Source organism: Rhodamnia argentea, chromosome 11, assembly GCF_020921035.1.
Source record: "Rhodamnia argentea isolate NSW1041297 chromosome 11, ASM2092103v1, whole genome shotgun sequence".
Lineage (NCBI taxonomy): Eukaryota > Viridiplantae > Streptophyta > Magnoliopsida > Myrtales > Myrtaceae > Rhodamnia > Rhodamnia argentea.
In genome coordinates this window covers 19,390,263-19,407,080 of record NC_063160.1, presented here as the reverse complement: position 1 = coordinate 19,407,080, position 16,818 = coordinate 19,390,263, and the positions used below count along the sequence as shown (strand labels likewise).

The following is a 16,818-nucleotide window of genomic DNA, read 5'->3' as shown; positions in this document are numbered from 1 at the left end:
ACATAAGTGGGGCCTATGTCGTTGCAATACAAGCTTGGTGCATGTCCATGTGAATGGCAAGTTATTGAAGCAAAGATTTTACCCAAATGAGTTCCGCTGAGGCCATGGCAATGGCTCGGTATTCTGCTTTAGTAGATAACCGTGCAACCGATCGTTGCTTCCGAGAACTCCAGGAGACAGGATTAGCCCCACTATAAATGGCAAAACCCGAAGTAGATGCACGATCATCAATGGTTCTTGCCCAATCAGCGTCGGTTTGGGCATGAAGCATAGGTTTTGTGTCGCGTCTCAAGTGCAACCCATGGAATAATGTTCACTGAAGATAGCGTAAGAGCCGTTTTGAGGTTGTCTAGTGGATTGTGGTCGGCTTATGCATGAATTGAGATAGCTTATTTATCGCAAAACTAAGGCCCGAGCGAGTAATGTTAAGGTATTCAAGTGCGCCAATGAGGCTTCGAAATCCTGTAGCATTAGTTGGTAGCTCTTTATTATGGACCGAAAGAGACCGACCCGTGGCTAATGATGGCCCTACCTCTTTTGCATCTTCTATCTTGAAGTATTCAAGTAGCTTTCGTATGTATTTATGTTGAGAAAGAAATAAGCCAGTCTTTGTAGAGATGACTTCAATTCCCAAAAAGAAAGTCAGTGGCCCCAAGTCTTTAATTGAGAACTAATTAGAGAGAGCAGTGATGAAGTCCGAAATAAATTCTGGTCACTTCCTATGATAATGAGGTCATCTACGTATACTAGAAAATAAGCTTGAATGCCATCATGAGAGTAAATGAATAGTAAACTATCATTCTTTGAATTGACAAATGAATTTGCAAGAAGAAATGAACTTAGCTCATTGTACCAAGCCCGCGGAGCCTGCTTTAACCAGCATATGGCTTTATGAAGTTTGCAAATGTGTGTTACTTTTTCTGGATTTTTAAAATCGGGCGGTTGCAACATATAGACATCATCCTGGAGAGTTCCTTGGAGGAAGGCATTGTTGACGTCCATTTGTCTCAATATCCATCCACGCATTAGAGCAAAAGATAAGACCACCCGAATGGTATTTGGTTTGATGACCGGGCTGAATGTATTGGTATAATCAAGGCCCGATCGTTGGTGAAAACCTTTGGCCACAAGACGTGCTTTGTAACCCTCAATACTACCATTCGCACCTCTTTTTATCCGATAAACCCATTTGCAACCTACAACATTCAAGGATGGATCAAAAGATATTAGTTCCCAAGTCCCATTACCAATTAGGGCATTGATCTCAGCCGACATTGCTTCATGCCATTAAGGATCGTACATAAATTGTGTAATTCCCATTGATTCTACATTCGGTGGAAGTGGATGTTTGGTGGTGATGTGATTGATTTGTTTGGGCTTGAAAATATTATTTTGAGATCTAGTGGTCATTTTGTGAGTTCATGTAAGTGGATTTATGGGTTTTTGATGGTTGGTCAATGTTGATAGTGGCAAGTTGGGTTTCGGGTGAATTGGAAGTAGGAAAATTTTGATTGTTTGTTGCATGTTGATTTGGGGCAATAGATGCGGATGCTTGGGGTAAGTTTCCAAGAGGTGACATTTGTTGGGATTGATTTGAAGTTTGGGAAGCCGATGAGAATGTAGCACGGGCTGAAATACTGGTTTGCGAGGGCACTTGTGCGGGTGGTCTAGTGGTTGATAGTAAGATTGGGAGAGAAACATTAGATGGAAGAGGTGAACCTTAAGAGGATGACACGACACTCTTAGAGCTAAGAAGTGTTTTGTACGGGAATATATTTTCTTCGAACACAACATGATGTGAGATATAGAGACGATTATTTTGTGGATCAAAATATTTGTACGCACCTTATGACAAAGAATACTCTAAAAACATACATTGTCGAGAACGGGGCACAAGTTTGTTTGTGTTATATGGGCGTAACCACGGATAACATAGACAACCAAATGTGCAAAGGTTTTTTATAATTGGGAGCAATTTAGAATAGTGTTTGAAATGGGGAGTGCATGTCTAAAACGAGTATTGGCAAACGATTAATTAAGTATGCAGCAGTTTGAAAAGAATATGACCAAAAAGAAGGTGGTAAGTTTACTTTGTGTAATAGAGCAAGTCCGGTTTTAACTATATATCGTTGTTTTCTTTCTGCGGTTCCATTATGTTCTGATGTGTGTGACAATGTGATTAGATGGGAAATACTGTGTTTTGCAAGAAAATGTTTCGGGTTTTGAAATTCTCCGCTACCATCCGAATATAAGGTTCGAATGGAGACAGAAAATTATTTTTCAACCAAGCTTTTGAACTATTCAAAAATTGGGGTAACATCCGATTTTTTTATAGGATAAAACTAAGTGTATTTCGTATAGTGGTCAGCAAATATAACATAATAACAAAAACTATTAGTTGAAGCAGTTGACATGGGACCCTAAACTACGAAATGAATAATATTAAGCGGAAAATGACTCACGAGAGTCGATACTTCAAATGGAAGTTTGTGATTCTTATTGCATTGACATGCATCACAGGATAACTTAGAACCTACGATTGACTCAAAAGACGAACGAGTTAGAAAATTATTAAGAACATGACTTAGAATGCGAAATGAAGGGTGACCTAGTCTATTGTGCCAAACCATTGGTTTTGTCTGCTCACTAACAAAAGTTGTGAATTTTGGATGTTTATTTGTGAGAGGCATCTGATACACATCATTGGTAAGCCCTCCTCGAAGCGTTGTCCCCCCCGTGCAAACATCCTTCACCAAAAAAATAATTGGCAAAAAATTCAATAGATGAGTGGTTATTGAGACAAAATTGTAAGATGGAAATCAGATCTTTTGGGTTAAGAGATGCATATAAAACATTGGACAATTTAAAAGTATAGTTCGGGTAGGATAAACTAGTAGAACCAATGTGACTTATATGCAAACTTGTACCATCACCAATGACGATCTCGTCGGGGCCTTCGTACTACGAGTGAGTGGTGAGATTGTTAAGGTTGCTTGTGACGTGGTGTGATGCTCCCGGGTCCAGTAACCGGTTGTTTTCTTGGCACGGAGCTGTTGCAACATGAGCAGTAGGCTCACGAAGATTTTTTCAGATTCGAAAATAAGATTTAGCTAAGTGTCCATATTGATCGCAAAACTGAAATGTTGGATGAGGCTCTTTGTTGTACCGATCAGAATACCTTATGTGAGAGGATCCATGATGCTAGTTAGATCGGGAATAATTTTGATGATGGTTGCTTGCGATTGTTGGACCGGTGGAGTTGCTTCCTATGCCGCAGGTTCTATTGTTGTAGTGGGCCTTGACCGGTTCTGCTTCAAGTCCGATTTCGTCTAGTTTCAATTGAGTTTCATAGGCCACTAACTTGTCATGCATTTCTTCAAAGCTAATTGTATTTTTGTGACCTTTAATCGCTACTGCGATTTCTTTGTATTCGGCTCCAAGTCCCCGAAGTATGAATGACTAAATCATCATCGGAAATAAGAGTGTCAATGATTTCTAATTCATCCGCAAGGGCTTTAAATTCCTGCAAAAAAATCTAAAACAAAATGTGAGTTTTGGCGAGCGGTAGAGAGCCGATCCTTAAGAAGCATAACTCTTGATTGGGATTTGTTTGCATATAAATTCATGAGCTTTGTCCAGGTAGCGTGTGACAAATTGCAAGAGGCAATGAGAGGAATCACGGCTTGAGATACGGATGCAAAAATTTTGTGAAGTAAGAGCTGGTCTTGGCGAATCCAGGTTGTTGCGACTGGATTTGGCACCGTGTGATTTTCAGCTGAAATGGTGAGAGGCAAAGAGACCGAAGTCCCGTCAACGAATCCCATTAAATCATAACCAATGAGCAACGCCTGAAATTGAGCGCGCCAAGAGGGATAATTGGCAGCGGAGAGCTTTAACGGCAATTAGACGACTATCGAGATTGAAATCAAACCATTAGGTGCGGCTGTCCCGATGGAATTGGAATCAGAATTTGAGTTGATTGCCATGGTTGGAGGATACTGAAGATTGCTGCAAAAAAATTGAGAATGGCTAGATCAAAAGGCTCTCGGGAGCAAAATGCTCTGATTCATATAAGAAAAGGCTCAAATATTTATGAATGATTTTCATTACTATCATTTACAGATGGTACAAGTTTATAAAGAGAAGAGGAATATAATTTTTGGCAGAGCAAAAATCAAGCAATGCCGACTCATTTATAATTGTAAAAATCAAGGAATGCCAAAAATCAAGGAATACCAACTCATCTACAATTGGTAAGCTAATTTGAAATTCAAAAAGATATCAAAATGATTTTATATCATTTCATATCTTAACAGTACAATAAGTTATTTACATATGTATATGTTGAGAAAAACCTCTAATTAATTTTGAAGTTGATAAAATAATCCATATTATCTAATATCTAAGTTAATACGGTGAAATACTATTTTGCAGATTGTGCTAATATATATTCAAATGTTAAAGAACAGTTACACAAGATTGAATCTGGAAGAAATGACTCGGGCGCTATTTGGAGAGTTCGGATGTTGTGCGAGAAGCTCAAACATTATTATGTAGCTCAAACTTTTTGGGAGTATTTCATTGCGACGACCAGATTATTATAAGACATATTCGAGAGATATAATTGGGCTATTATATTATTAAAATGGCTAGCAAGTCAAGTTGAATTTGTTACGGGAGATCATCAATCATAAAAATCAATCAAGGACGTGGAAGGGAGACGATGATGACTTACCTAATGAAGAATTCTGTCTTTGGAAACCTAAATCATAATTGTATGGGCGATTTGATCTAATGGGAGATTCTTTCTTTAGTTAACCTTAATAGCTACGAAATCGTTTGTATACAATTATCGTCCAAACGGGAAGTTTGGAGAGTAAACCTCTGGATATCTTGCAACGGACAGTTGGAGATGGATGAGTATAAAAGGAGACATCAAAGTTGAAGAGTGTACACACGAGAGAATAAAATCTTAAATTCCAAGTACTATAACGCTTAGAGAGCTTCACATCCTTTATATATTATTGATCCAAACACCGTAATACTTTGAGAAGTTCATTCAAGTATGTGAGTGTTAGGTAAAAAGTCTTTCGACTCAAGAATCGCCACTGTGTTGTAACCTATGAGTTATTCACCGGTGGAATCCAGCCGATTAGGTGCTAGCGTGAATAGGTGGATATAGGCTCGAACAAGGTTGAACCACTATAAACTCTTTGTGCAAATTCTATCCCTTGAACTCCTTGTTATTATATTCTGACATTTGAATTGTGCACTCCGTCGAATTTGAGGACACCTTAGATGTTGTTAGCTATTATATTCTGAGCTAAGCTCTGGGCTTATTCACTTAAATTTTGTATTAATTTCTAAAGTTCACTAATATCACTTATTCACCCCTTCTAGGCGATAACGCTAGCACACAATAATATATATTGTTGAAAATGGAAAATCCAACTATCTATCGAATACACGTAATGCAATATTAAGAAATGCGCACATTTTATGTTTAAATCATCATATGTGTCTGGATTGGCTTTACTTTTTATTTTTTATTTAATCAAAATCTTGTGATGCGTTCGCTTTAACTTTTGTTAACCCAAAGTTCCTTAAACTTCGGGAAGACACAAATATCGACATGCAAATTTATTATTGAATTTTTTCGTAACTTCTTAAATTTTAGGTAGCGTTTTAATTTTTGCTGAATATACCACAATCCATGAAGCACGGACACGCCAAGAAGCTCGCCGCGTGGGTGTCGGACATGTGTCGAACACCAACACGCGTCTGACACGCGATCAACTGGTGTCGAGCATCCGACTCGTGGTCAATGCCGGCGGCACGCGAGTCGGTGAGGTCACGACGCTGCCATGGTCAGATCTTGCTGGGGAAAGCGCGGATGAGGGGGAGAAGGGCGTCCGGTTCGCTAGCCATGAGAGATGAGGAAGAGAGAGCGAGAGAGATGAAAAGGAAGAAGCAGAAGGGGAAAGCAGATCCAGAAGAATTAACAGACACGAGGCAAATCCATGGGCAGCGACGGCGACTTCCTGCTCCTCGATGGCACCTCCTTCCTCAACAGCTTCCACTTGTCGTCGAAACAAACTGCCGGCGCGAAATCGCTAGCCATGCGAAGATCTTGTTTTCTCCGAGAGGGAAAATAAAGTTTGCTTTTTTATGGGTTGGTTTTGGTTGAACGAAGTTGTCTCTTTCCTCTTTCCCCTGCCGTGGTGGGTAGATTACGGCTGAGGGAAGAAGACAGTGTGATTGAGAGAGAGAGAGAGAGAGAGAGAATTTATGAGGTAAAGTGATGGAGGAGGAAGAAGACGAAATAGAGAAGGCGGTGTACCAGGGAGTGGTAAATATTTCGTGAGATCATCACCGGGGATTTCGTTGGGCTTATTTGTCTTTTTAAGAGGCTGGCTTTTGGAGTCAAATTACGGGAGTGCCCATAGCAGGAAAATTCATAAATTCTTTATCTATTTATTATGCATATAAATATATAAATTTAATATATAATGTGTCCTAACGTGTCGAAATTCTTTATTTTTCAGAAATTATGTGTCGGCATGTCGTGTCGTGTCGTGCCGCATGTTGGTATCGATGCTGCTTAGATCACAACAACAAGCTAATAAGTTCTTACCTTAAAAAATGGATGAAACAAAAACTCTGTTGATGTAATAGCTTTACTGTCAAACTTTTTCAGATGGAATATTGGAAATTCAAATAGCTATTCCAAGGATTATTATGGCCCTCATTTTTATTCTGATGACTCACTCAGTAGAGCCAAATGTGGATTGGTTCTACCAACCCAACCCACAATTGAAATTAGCTAGAGCGGGTAATAATCAAACCATCTGTCAATCATTGCAAAACATTCTTTGGGTTTATACTCCGGAGCTGTGTGACCCCCTCCCTGCACCACGGCAAAGGGAAAAATGAAAAAGAAGAGCAAGCATTATAATTTCAGATAATCATTTTTTTTGCAAAGAATACGAGTGTAAAAGTGTAAAAAGGGAACCATAACGGCTTGGCCTTACCTTGATTGTTGTAAATGTCAAATCGTACTTACTATTCTCCGAATATAGTATAGAGTATCTGTACAAAGAGATTAAGAGGAAGTTAATACATATAACTATATAACATTCCACAACTCCTCGAGCGAACGCGATACATGTACATGCATGAAAAGGGAAATAAGATAAAAAGAAATTTCATCTGACAGAAGAAATGTTGCCATACAAATTCACAAATCACTCAAATACCTATAATAGTCTAGAACCAACCATTCGGGGTAAGAGACGTTTTAAGATATGTAAGACATTATTCTGTCAATTTCACTTCCTTTAGACTGAACTCACTCGGGTATCGTAGGGTCCCAAAAAAATCCTCCTTTTGTGGTCTTTCTTGTTTTTGGTGTCCAGAGTGCATAGAGCCAAGAGCTAATCGAATGAGAAATTTGCGTGAAAAATGTTTTCACTATCGAAAATAATTTATAATTAAATATTTTTGTAGACAATGAAAGGAAAATATTTTTCGTTCATTTAATATCACAAACGATACAACCAATCATTTTTCTAAAAATATTTTCTAAATCATTTATTTTTTTCAAAACAGACGGACCCTAGTGTTATTCTCAACACAAACAAATGATCATATTTTGAGCAACTACTAGTTAGATCCAGATGTGCACTGCCCACAATGGAATAAATAATTTCATGATATAGAGAAATAGAAGCTACATATTCAATGAAGATGACGACCTAACTAACGAGAAATTAATGGGTCATAGTAATGGATTAGGAGGAAATTATTACCCGGCTACTTGACCATCCACAAACCAAGGCGACCACGGACCAAGTAAAGTCAAATTAAGTGATCTTATCCAATCCAGCGTACCCACATACGGAATGGCCATGTCATGATCACCACTACAATAAGAACACTTTTCGTCAACAAAAGAAAACGTCTCTGCTTTATGTGAAATGACAAATAAACTGTAAAAAATAAATTTAAACCAGGATGAGAAACTTATCCATTTAGCTGACGCAATACCTGTAAATTAGGGCACGAAGGGATGTCTTAGAGAGGTATTTATGATAGACTACACTATTAAGAACGTCCTTTGTGTACGCTAGACTGAAGTTGCATCTATCCCACTCTGGCTTCGTGCCCTGAATGTCATTATCAGGTAATTCAATATAATTGCATAAATGTCGGTGACGCCCACAAAAGAGAATGTTTCTTCATACCTCTCGTATGTGAAGGGCTTCTCGGACGCTCCTATCATTGGCCCAAATATAAGAATAGAGATAGTTGTAGCTCTGTCGAGACAGAGAAATTTAAGTGAAACCATTGCATTGGCTATTTATCAAAATTCACAGATTCCTCATATATCGCCTTACACATATAGATAGATGCTATAATTTTAGGCACTGAATTCATGGATTTTGAGGGAATCAATTTAGGATGTACCCGACACCATGGCCTTGATTGTTGAGGCATCGAAACGACATCAATGATATTCTCTTCTAGTATACTTCTGCTCCATTCTAACCTTGTGTGGTTAGGAGTTATGATACTACAAATGGGTTCCAATATTTGACCCAAAAATATCTTCTCAAGGCACTAGAAAATTTCACAAGGAAACATATTCGAGTGATTTATCGCATACATACATCTTGGTAAGAAAATATAAGAGTGATGGGGCAATAGCACTTACTATGGATACCATTTCAAGGTCAACTAGACAAGCTCCGTTGGTGGGATCTACATTCACATAATCTCCATTGCAATCCGTTTTCGTTGACTTGACAACATGAATGCAAAAGAAAAATCACGTAAACGTCGATTCATATGTAATGATTATTACTTATATATGTATTTTATATTCTTAGATGATACAGAGATCTTATTGGAGTTAAGATATGTTGTAAATTCACCTCGTAAAGTTCATCTGATATTAGAGCCGTCTTGTGACCGTATGGAATTCTTTGACTGATGTCCTTTACTTCACAAGTAACCGGATTGCCTAGCACATAGCCCTATGCAGATAACCAGAACAATAACAATTTACTTAACATATTTGGCTTTAGTATTTCAAAGATATGAAGTTCAAATGTTGAGGAAATAGTAGCATACATATAGCCTTAGTGTGAAATTCGAGAAGAGGACATGAAGCATAAAGTTATTAAATGTCGCAAAACGTGATTATATTTCAAAAGGAAAAGAAAAAAAAACATACAAGAGTATTACATACTTTGAGATTCATTGGCGGCTCACGTCCAGCTTCATTTCCTATACAGAAAAGCAAACATAGTTTCTTTTTTGTTTTTCTTTTATGAAGAGAAAATAGCTTCTGGAGAACAAGAGTAAAACAAAAATCAAGTAATTAATTTGAAAGGAAAAGTGTTTATGGGGTTACACTCTCTCCAGACAATATGTAGGGGAACTTCAAATACGAACCATCGTATACTTCTTTAACGATGATGGGAACGATAACACCAGAATAAGAATCACCAGTGATGTAAAGCGGATTTATGAGGAATTTGGGGTGAGACATAAGCCACTGCATCAGAAAAATCAAACGAAAATAAGGAACCGTATTGGTCCAGGCATTAACTCCAATAATTGCTATTGGGGGGGGGGCATCTAATTACTATGAGGCGACCTAATGTCGGTATTAATGAAGGTGGTTACCTTTCTTAAGAACTCGTACGTCTATGCTGCCGAGGAAATGTCAGTGCTGTTGGATGCCGTCCATGTCGTTGCATATGAAAACCCCGTCCCCACTGGTGCGTCCAAAAATATTATGTTGGCTATCTGTCATGAGAAAAGGCGACGAACTTTTAATCCCGAAGGTTAGACGATATGAACCCTAGCCGAAAATTAAAGGTAATTTACCTTCGTCCAGGAATAGGGATTTAACTGCAATACCGGTCTATTTCCGCTGGAATTTGAATAATCAAACTGCAACGGACCTGTGAAAGCATACAAACATCAAGATCATGGGTGATCAAAATCATTTAAAATGGCTTTGCTTTCAACCGTTGTATGGGAATCTAGCTGATAGACAGTTTTCATCTACAATAAATCTAGTACGCAAAACTCTTTTCCAAACTATAAAGTTCCAAGAAATCGTTCTCTAATTTGAGGGCCACATCCTTCAGAGGGCAACTAAAATCTTGCTGTACGATAGCAACGTTAGGAAATAGCTTTTTTCGTCGAGGAAAAAGTTTGTGGTGGGTTTATTCCAAATGAAAGCTGTTGAGAAAGTATGAAAGTTCACATCTAGTGTAGGTAATAATACATAGAGGCGTGCAACTAAAATGAAGAAGAGTCAAAGGGGTTTTTTTCTAGGTGGAGATTGACTTTGCAACATGATCGCACGTAAGACAAAGCCTATGTGTGATAAGACGCCGATAAATCTTTGTCCAAATTGAGCATGCTATATATGCTACAGTAGAAAAGCAGAAAGGCAAATAACAACGAATTTGGAGAAACCGTTGCCTTCACTTGGACCATGCGTGCCCAGCTACCGTGGACCACTGCATTGGTAATGGTAAGAGTCTCACGTGGGGCCCACGTTCATCAGAAAGAGGACGTGAGCTCGGCTCACACGAACCGGTCAGATCAGATGGGTCTCGTGTGGAGCCCATCTGATCCAACTGCGTTGCTTTGTAAAGACACGGCACATGGGAAAAGTGTGTTTGGGATCAACTCGAACTAGGGCCCACTCTTTATTGACATGCGCAGGTGTAGCACTACACCAAGAAATTATTAGATGAATGTAGTGTACATAATAAATCGAATGGGGTCGATCGAAAATGACAGGCCGCACGAAAATCTGACAGCTCGGATTCAATTCAATAGACGGACTAGGTTCTTGGAATACGTGCTCGGAACGGCCACCTCATGAAAAGATTTGTAACTTTGAATGAGGCTAAACGATGGAAAGAATAGAGCAGTTTTGGTTAGCTTGAGTCTTTATCTATGTCCTGCCGAGGCGAAAATAAGAAGGGAGAAAATAACATCCATCTAACGTTCTCAACTACTCTTTTATCTATTTTCCAAGCCACCCACGCACGCACCCCCCCAAACCACCACCCCCAACACCACCCACGCCCACGCCCCCCCGGGCCAAATCACAACAATAATATTAAATACTTCTCAAGCCAAGTTTTCCCTTTTAATCAAAGGGAGGGAGAGACTAGCCCACACACATACAAAAATGTTTCTCTCTCTATCTCTCTGTTCTTTTGGGGGGGGCTAGAAGCACATACAAAAATGTTATTTTGATCAAGATAGGACACTTTTGTGTGGGAATCCTTCTCCTTTTTTTTTGGAGCGCAGCTATTCTTTTGGTGCAACTATTGCTAGCACGATATGTAAGTATAAGGAAAAATTATCCAAAAAAGTCTTAAATCTATTGTACTTTTGCCAATTCAATCATAAATATTTTAATTTTGCCAACTGAGTCTTACACCTTTTTAAAATTAGAATGTTTAGGATTGAATTGACAAATGTGTCGATGAAGAAGGAGTTGTATGGTTAGTTGTTCTACTATGGTCTATAAGGAGTTTTGTTGCAGGCTTTTGAGCAGGTTTGACATTTTATTCTCTTATAAAAGGGATCCCCATCACTTGAACGTCATTGCTTAATAGTCGTGTAAAGAACGATCAGTCGGACCTATTTTTTCATAGGTAGAACCTTTGACTTTGGAGATTTTCCCTCGATGGATATCAATTAAATATTTCCGTGTTCTTTTCCTCATATAGATAGATATGCATAGATGTGTACATCCTATGACGAGAAGTTGCTACGAGGTCATGAATATCTTTTCAGAACTTCGTCGCCGTGCTTGTGTCCGTGCTCGTTCGCATATTTAGGGGAGCTCAATAAGTCACCACCTTAATCATTTTTATGTTAAAAGATAAAAATAAAAATAAAAATAAAATCATTGTTATGTAATATAATATAGCACAGTCTAATAATCTTCCAAAAGAGATAGGCTACCGAAAGCTCCGCATCACCAAACGACAATGCTAAAGCAGGGAAGAAGAAAAAAGAGGAAGAAGATGACAATGAGGATGCCTTTGATTAGTAAAGGAATTAAAGAGAGAGAATGGACCTATTTCGAAGAGGAGGCCGGATAAAGCAGAGCAACCAGGACCGCCGGTGAGCCAAAGCAACAAAGGGTCATCCTTGGGGCTCCTCTCGGACTCGATGAAGTAGTAAAATAGCTGCACTTCCTCCAACTCTCCTACCCCTACGTATCTGCAACCATTTTTGTTGCACCACCGTTGAAGTAAACATTAAGAAGAAGACACTCGTAACTATAACCATTGAACATAAAGAAAAGAGAGATAGCGAATGAAGTCGCTTCCTGAATTGCAGCTGCTCATAATTCATATAATTCGAACTGACCCTGTTTCGAGTTTGAAGGGAAGATCCCCGGGGAAACCGGGAAGGCTCTCAACAATGTCCGATTGTGATGGGACAACATTGGAGATTAAGAGCAGCAATGGAAGTAGGAGATGCAACATCCTTGGCTCGTCCAACCAAGAGAAATGGAGGAGGAAAGAGAATAAGCAAATATCTGTAAGATTTCTCCTTCCTCTGTGTGGATTTCTAGGGTTTATGTAGGCTTCGAATCTTCATTGACTGCCCATCCACTGGTCAAACAACGTGTGCACCAAGACCTATTTGAACAAATAACGTGTTAGGGACATGGAAGTACTACCACACGTCTATAAAATTGATTCACATAATAATGCCGCAAATTGGAGCTAGGTATTCAAATATGTAGGCATATATTCAAATATATTGGATTTAAAGATTCTGTATAATCTCTCATAGCTTTAATATCGGAATGCAAACATTTTCCATCCAACAATAACCCTTTCTTAAAAAGATTTTGAATCTTGAAAATAAAATGATCGCTAATGGGAAATTGGCCAGGTAAGGCCCTCCCTCTCTATCTATCCAAGGGATGGAAGGGCAGAGGCCATGCAGATGGATATATCCCTTTATCTGTCACATACACGAGGGTTGCGCTCGTTGCGGGACTTAACCCAACACCTTCTTTCCTTGTACATTCATGTATTTCCGTTGTCAATTTGTACTTTCACCAATTTCTCGATTACTTAATATTCCAAACACAAGGGTGTTGTACTTAATCATTCCAATGTCAATTTTTTGAACAAATACTTATGTGAGTACTTGATCATTCAAATGTCAAAGTTTTGGTACCCACGGAAAAGGGCGTCAACATTTGTTAGTCTTTGGTAGGTAAGGGATTATCATTTGCGTAAATGATGTCAAATATTGTCCAAGTGGCTGAAAGTGTGGCCCATCAGTGATCTCTTAAAGTTAAACTCTCGAGGTGATTTGGAAGGAATTGAATGAGGGAGGACTTCCTTAAGATGTATGGCACAAAGAGAAACAAACTACTATTGGAAAATGTTCAACTTATCTGGCGAAAAAGGGCCAATCAGCTTGAGGATGATGTGAATGAAACCAAAAGGGGAATAACCTAGTGGAGAGAACAAGAGAAGAAAACAACAAGGACCTCCAATGAGCCAATGCAACGATGATTGTTTAACCCTGGAGAGAAGAGAAGCAAAGGAAGCACGAGAGCTGAGACAACGTTATCTTCTCTTGCCAGCGTTGCATGGACCAATCCATCGTGCATAACGTTCACGGGAGATCTCCGGGGTCCATCAAGTCCGAGCCAAAATCATTGCACCAGAAATAATGTGCTGACGCAGCTGAGCAACTTGACACGACAAGAAAAGAAGATGACCCCCCAGTTCGCTTGAATCCAATTGCCACGCATTACCCGTTCTCTTTCACTGTACGAAATCGCGTTATTTGTATGCACGAAACTTATAGCGTTTGTTTCAGCATACTGGTTGGCTTTCATGGCTTTCTTTATTCCTCATGATTGTAGGGAGTGGAATTGACCCACAGCCTAGCTAATCACTTGTTTGCTTCTGCATACATTTTCCTCGTCTACCTTCTTTTCGTTCATCATGATTCATGCCCACTCTTGACTCGGGAGATAAGTCCAAGAATAGATCACTGGTTTATCAAACCCACGTTGGAGAGTCACTCTCGAGTTCTCAACAAATGGGATTAATTCCCTATGGGGAAAGCGCTCTTTTATTCAGCATATTTCTTGTCTACTTAATTAATTATTCTATGTTACGTTCTTACGGAAGGGAGTCCTGTTGGGTGATTTTAAGCCTCTCTCGTTCCAAAATATAGTTCAAAGGACGAGGCTTTCCCTCACGCGTATAAACCGACCCCTTCCATAATCGACATGGAATAACCCCAACTGTTAAGATGCACATGTGAGCCACATTGGAGAATTGATGTGGTGTTGAGCGGTTAATATATTCAAGTTGGTCTATAACTCATTGGTTTAAGCTTTTAAGTGAATGTGGGTCTAACTAGATATATTAGCGAGCTCAAACTTGGGCTCCCCTTTTGGTAATATTCCCGAGTGAAGGTATTAGACTTTTACTATGCTCTACTAATAAATGGTATCAGAGCCAATGGTTGATTTGTGGTTCACTCCCAATATGTATCAATGTTTGGTGAATATGTCAATGAAGGAATCTTGTGATCAACGCTTGATTCGGATGGAAATTTCTATCACGGTTGGTGCGGTGAGAAGTGACCATGGGCAGTTGGTATGCAAGATGGAGACCATGAGTGATGCAACCACAAGTTAGCAGTTGATGTCGGTTGATTGAGGAGTATAGTTGCAAGTGCATTACAACTATTAGGAGATTCAACTTAAGATAAGTTAATGCAAAAGGATACTTGGATTAAGGGAGAGCAAAACCTAACATTGGACCTCGCACGTGAGGGGGAGATTATTAGGATGCACGTGTGAGCCACATTAGAGAATTAATATGGTGATGAGTAGTTAATATATTTAAATTGGTCCAGAATTCAACAATTTTTGCTAACAACCTTGAGCAACATTCTCTGGGACGTCGACCTCGTGAGCATGGCAACTCTCAATAGACACAAATTCTCGGAGTCCTTCCATCACCGAAGAAAGCGACGGTGCCATCCCGGAGGAGCTAAGGGAGGAGGCAACATTGGAGAACGGGTGCGTTGTGGGCTGGGCCCGCGGGAGGAGTTTCTGCACCACGGCGCCATTGCGGCGTCCCTAACACACGGTAGATGAAACTCGACACCCTGAGCGTGGTCGCCAGGAAACCGATGTTGTGCTGCTCGTTCTTTGTAGACCAATAGGTGAACAACCAACTCGTGAGTCATGCGTGAAAGGTCGGGCTCGACGTGAATGACGTTCGTGATAGGGAGGTTGTGGAAAAGGATGATCTATGTAAATCTCGCACGACAATCGTCTTCGGACTCCTTTTCACTCCCACTCATCTAAACACGATCACCCGCTAACGATGGCGACCGGCATGGTCGGAGGCAGCGATGATCGTGCGGTGATCGGAAGTGATGGATTTTTTTCTTATTTGGTCCATGGATGCCTAAGGCAATAGTTTTTTTTTACAATAATATTTGTCGCTTTTTAAAGCCAAATTTAACAAAATAAGGTTGTCTTGCTCAAGGCAACAAAACTCTTTGTTTACCTCCATAAACTAGCCAAAGGCCACAAAAATTGTTGCATTTGTCGAATCTATGGTGATAAATTTTGTGGCCTTCAATTAACCTTTTAGGAAAATTTTCAAATAAGGACCTAAATTAAACCTTGTTTCAAATAAGGACATGAAGTGGTCATATCAATCTCAAAGAAGTGCCCAACCTCCCTGAATGAAGGGTATTTTCATCATTTTGCTTTTTTTATTTCTTTTCCTTTTTCCTTTTTTCTTTTTTCCTCTTCCCTCCAATGGCCCTCGCTGGACCCCGGTAAGGGCGAGGGGGAACATTGCCCTCGTCGGATCGGGCGAGGGTCACCCGATGCCGGTAAGGATGGCCTTGCACGAGGCCGTCGATGGCCAACTATGGCCGGGGAGGGAAGAAGGAAAAAAAAAAGTAAAGTAAAGTAAAGTAAAAAAAATCAAAAATTTAAAAAATGATGTACTTAGAATTTTTTTTGTTGTACTAAAATGTCCCTTCTCCGACGGTCAAAATAGTGGCCTTCAATAAACATTTCGAGGAAAATTCTAAATAAGGGCCTGAAGTAGACATTATTTCAAATAAAGGCCTCAAATGACCAAATCATCTCGAATAAGGGTCTGAAGTGACCATGTTAGTTAGTCTCGAAAGGTTAATATCACGAAAAGCCTCAAACTAATATACATGTGATATATTTTCCCCAAACTATTTTTTCGATTGACAAAAATCCTAAACCGGTACACTTTTGATAAATTTACCCCAAACCGGTACACTTGTGATAAATTTACCATTCATTAGTTTTCGTTAAATTTTATCGTCAAATTTCTAAGTAGGATGACGCGTGACAATTACCATGTGTACATGTTTAAGGGTTTTTATCCTCTGTTTGTGACAGGTGTATCAATTTGAATTTTTCGTGATATTAACTCAATTTAACAGAAACTAACATATGGTAATTTGTAACGTATGCCGGTTCGGGGTTTTTGTGGTAAAAAAAATTAATATATGGGTAAATTTATCACAGATGTACCAATTTGAGATTTTTGGTGATCGAAAAAATAGTTTGGGGTAAATTTATCACAAATGTACTAGTTTAGAAGTTTTTGTGATAAAAAAAATAATTTTGGATAAATTTTTCACATGTGTACCGGTTTGAGGTTTTTCGTGGTATTAACCCTAAAAGAAAATAAAAAAAAAATTAGAAAACTAAAATGCCCATTC

At 39.2% G+C, this 16,818-nt stretch overlaps 1 pseudogene; it reads right to left on the bottom strand.

The window, feature by feature from the left end:
* Positions 1 to 6,630: 6,630 nt before the first annotated feature.
* Positions 6,631 to 12,659, bottom strand: LOC115733373 (annotated as a pseudogene).
* Between the last annotated feature and the right edge of the window lie 4,159 nt (positions 12,660 to 16,818).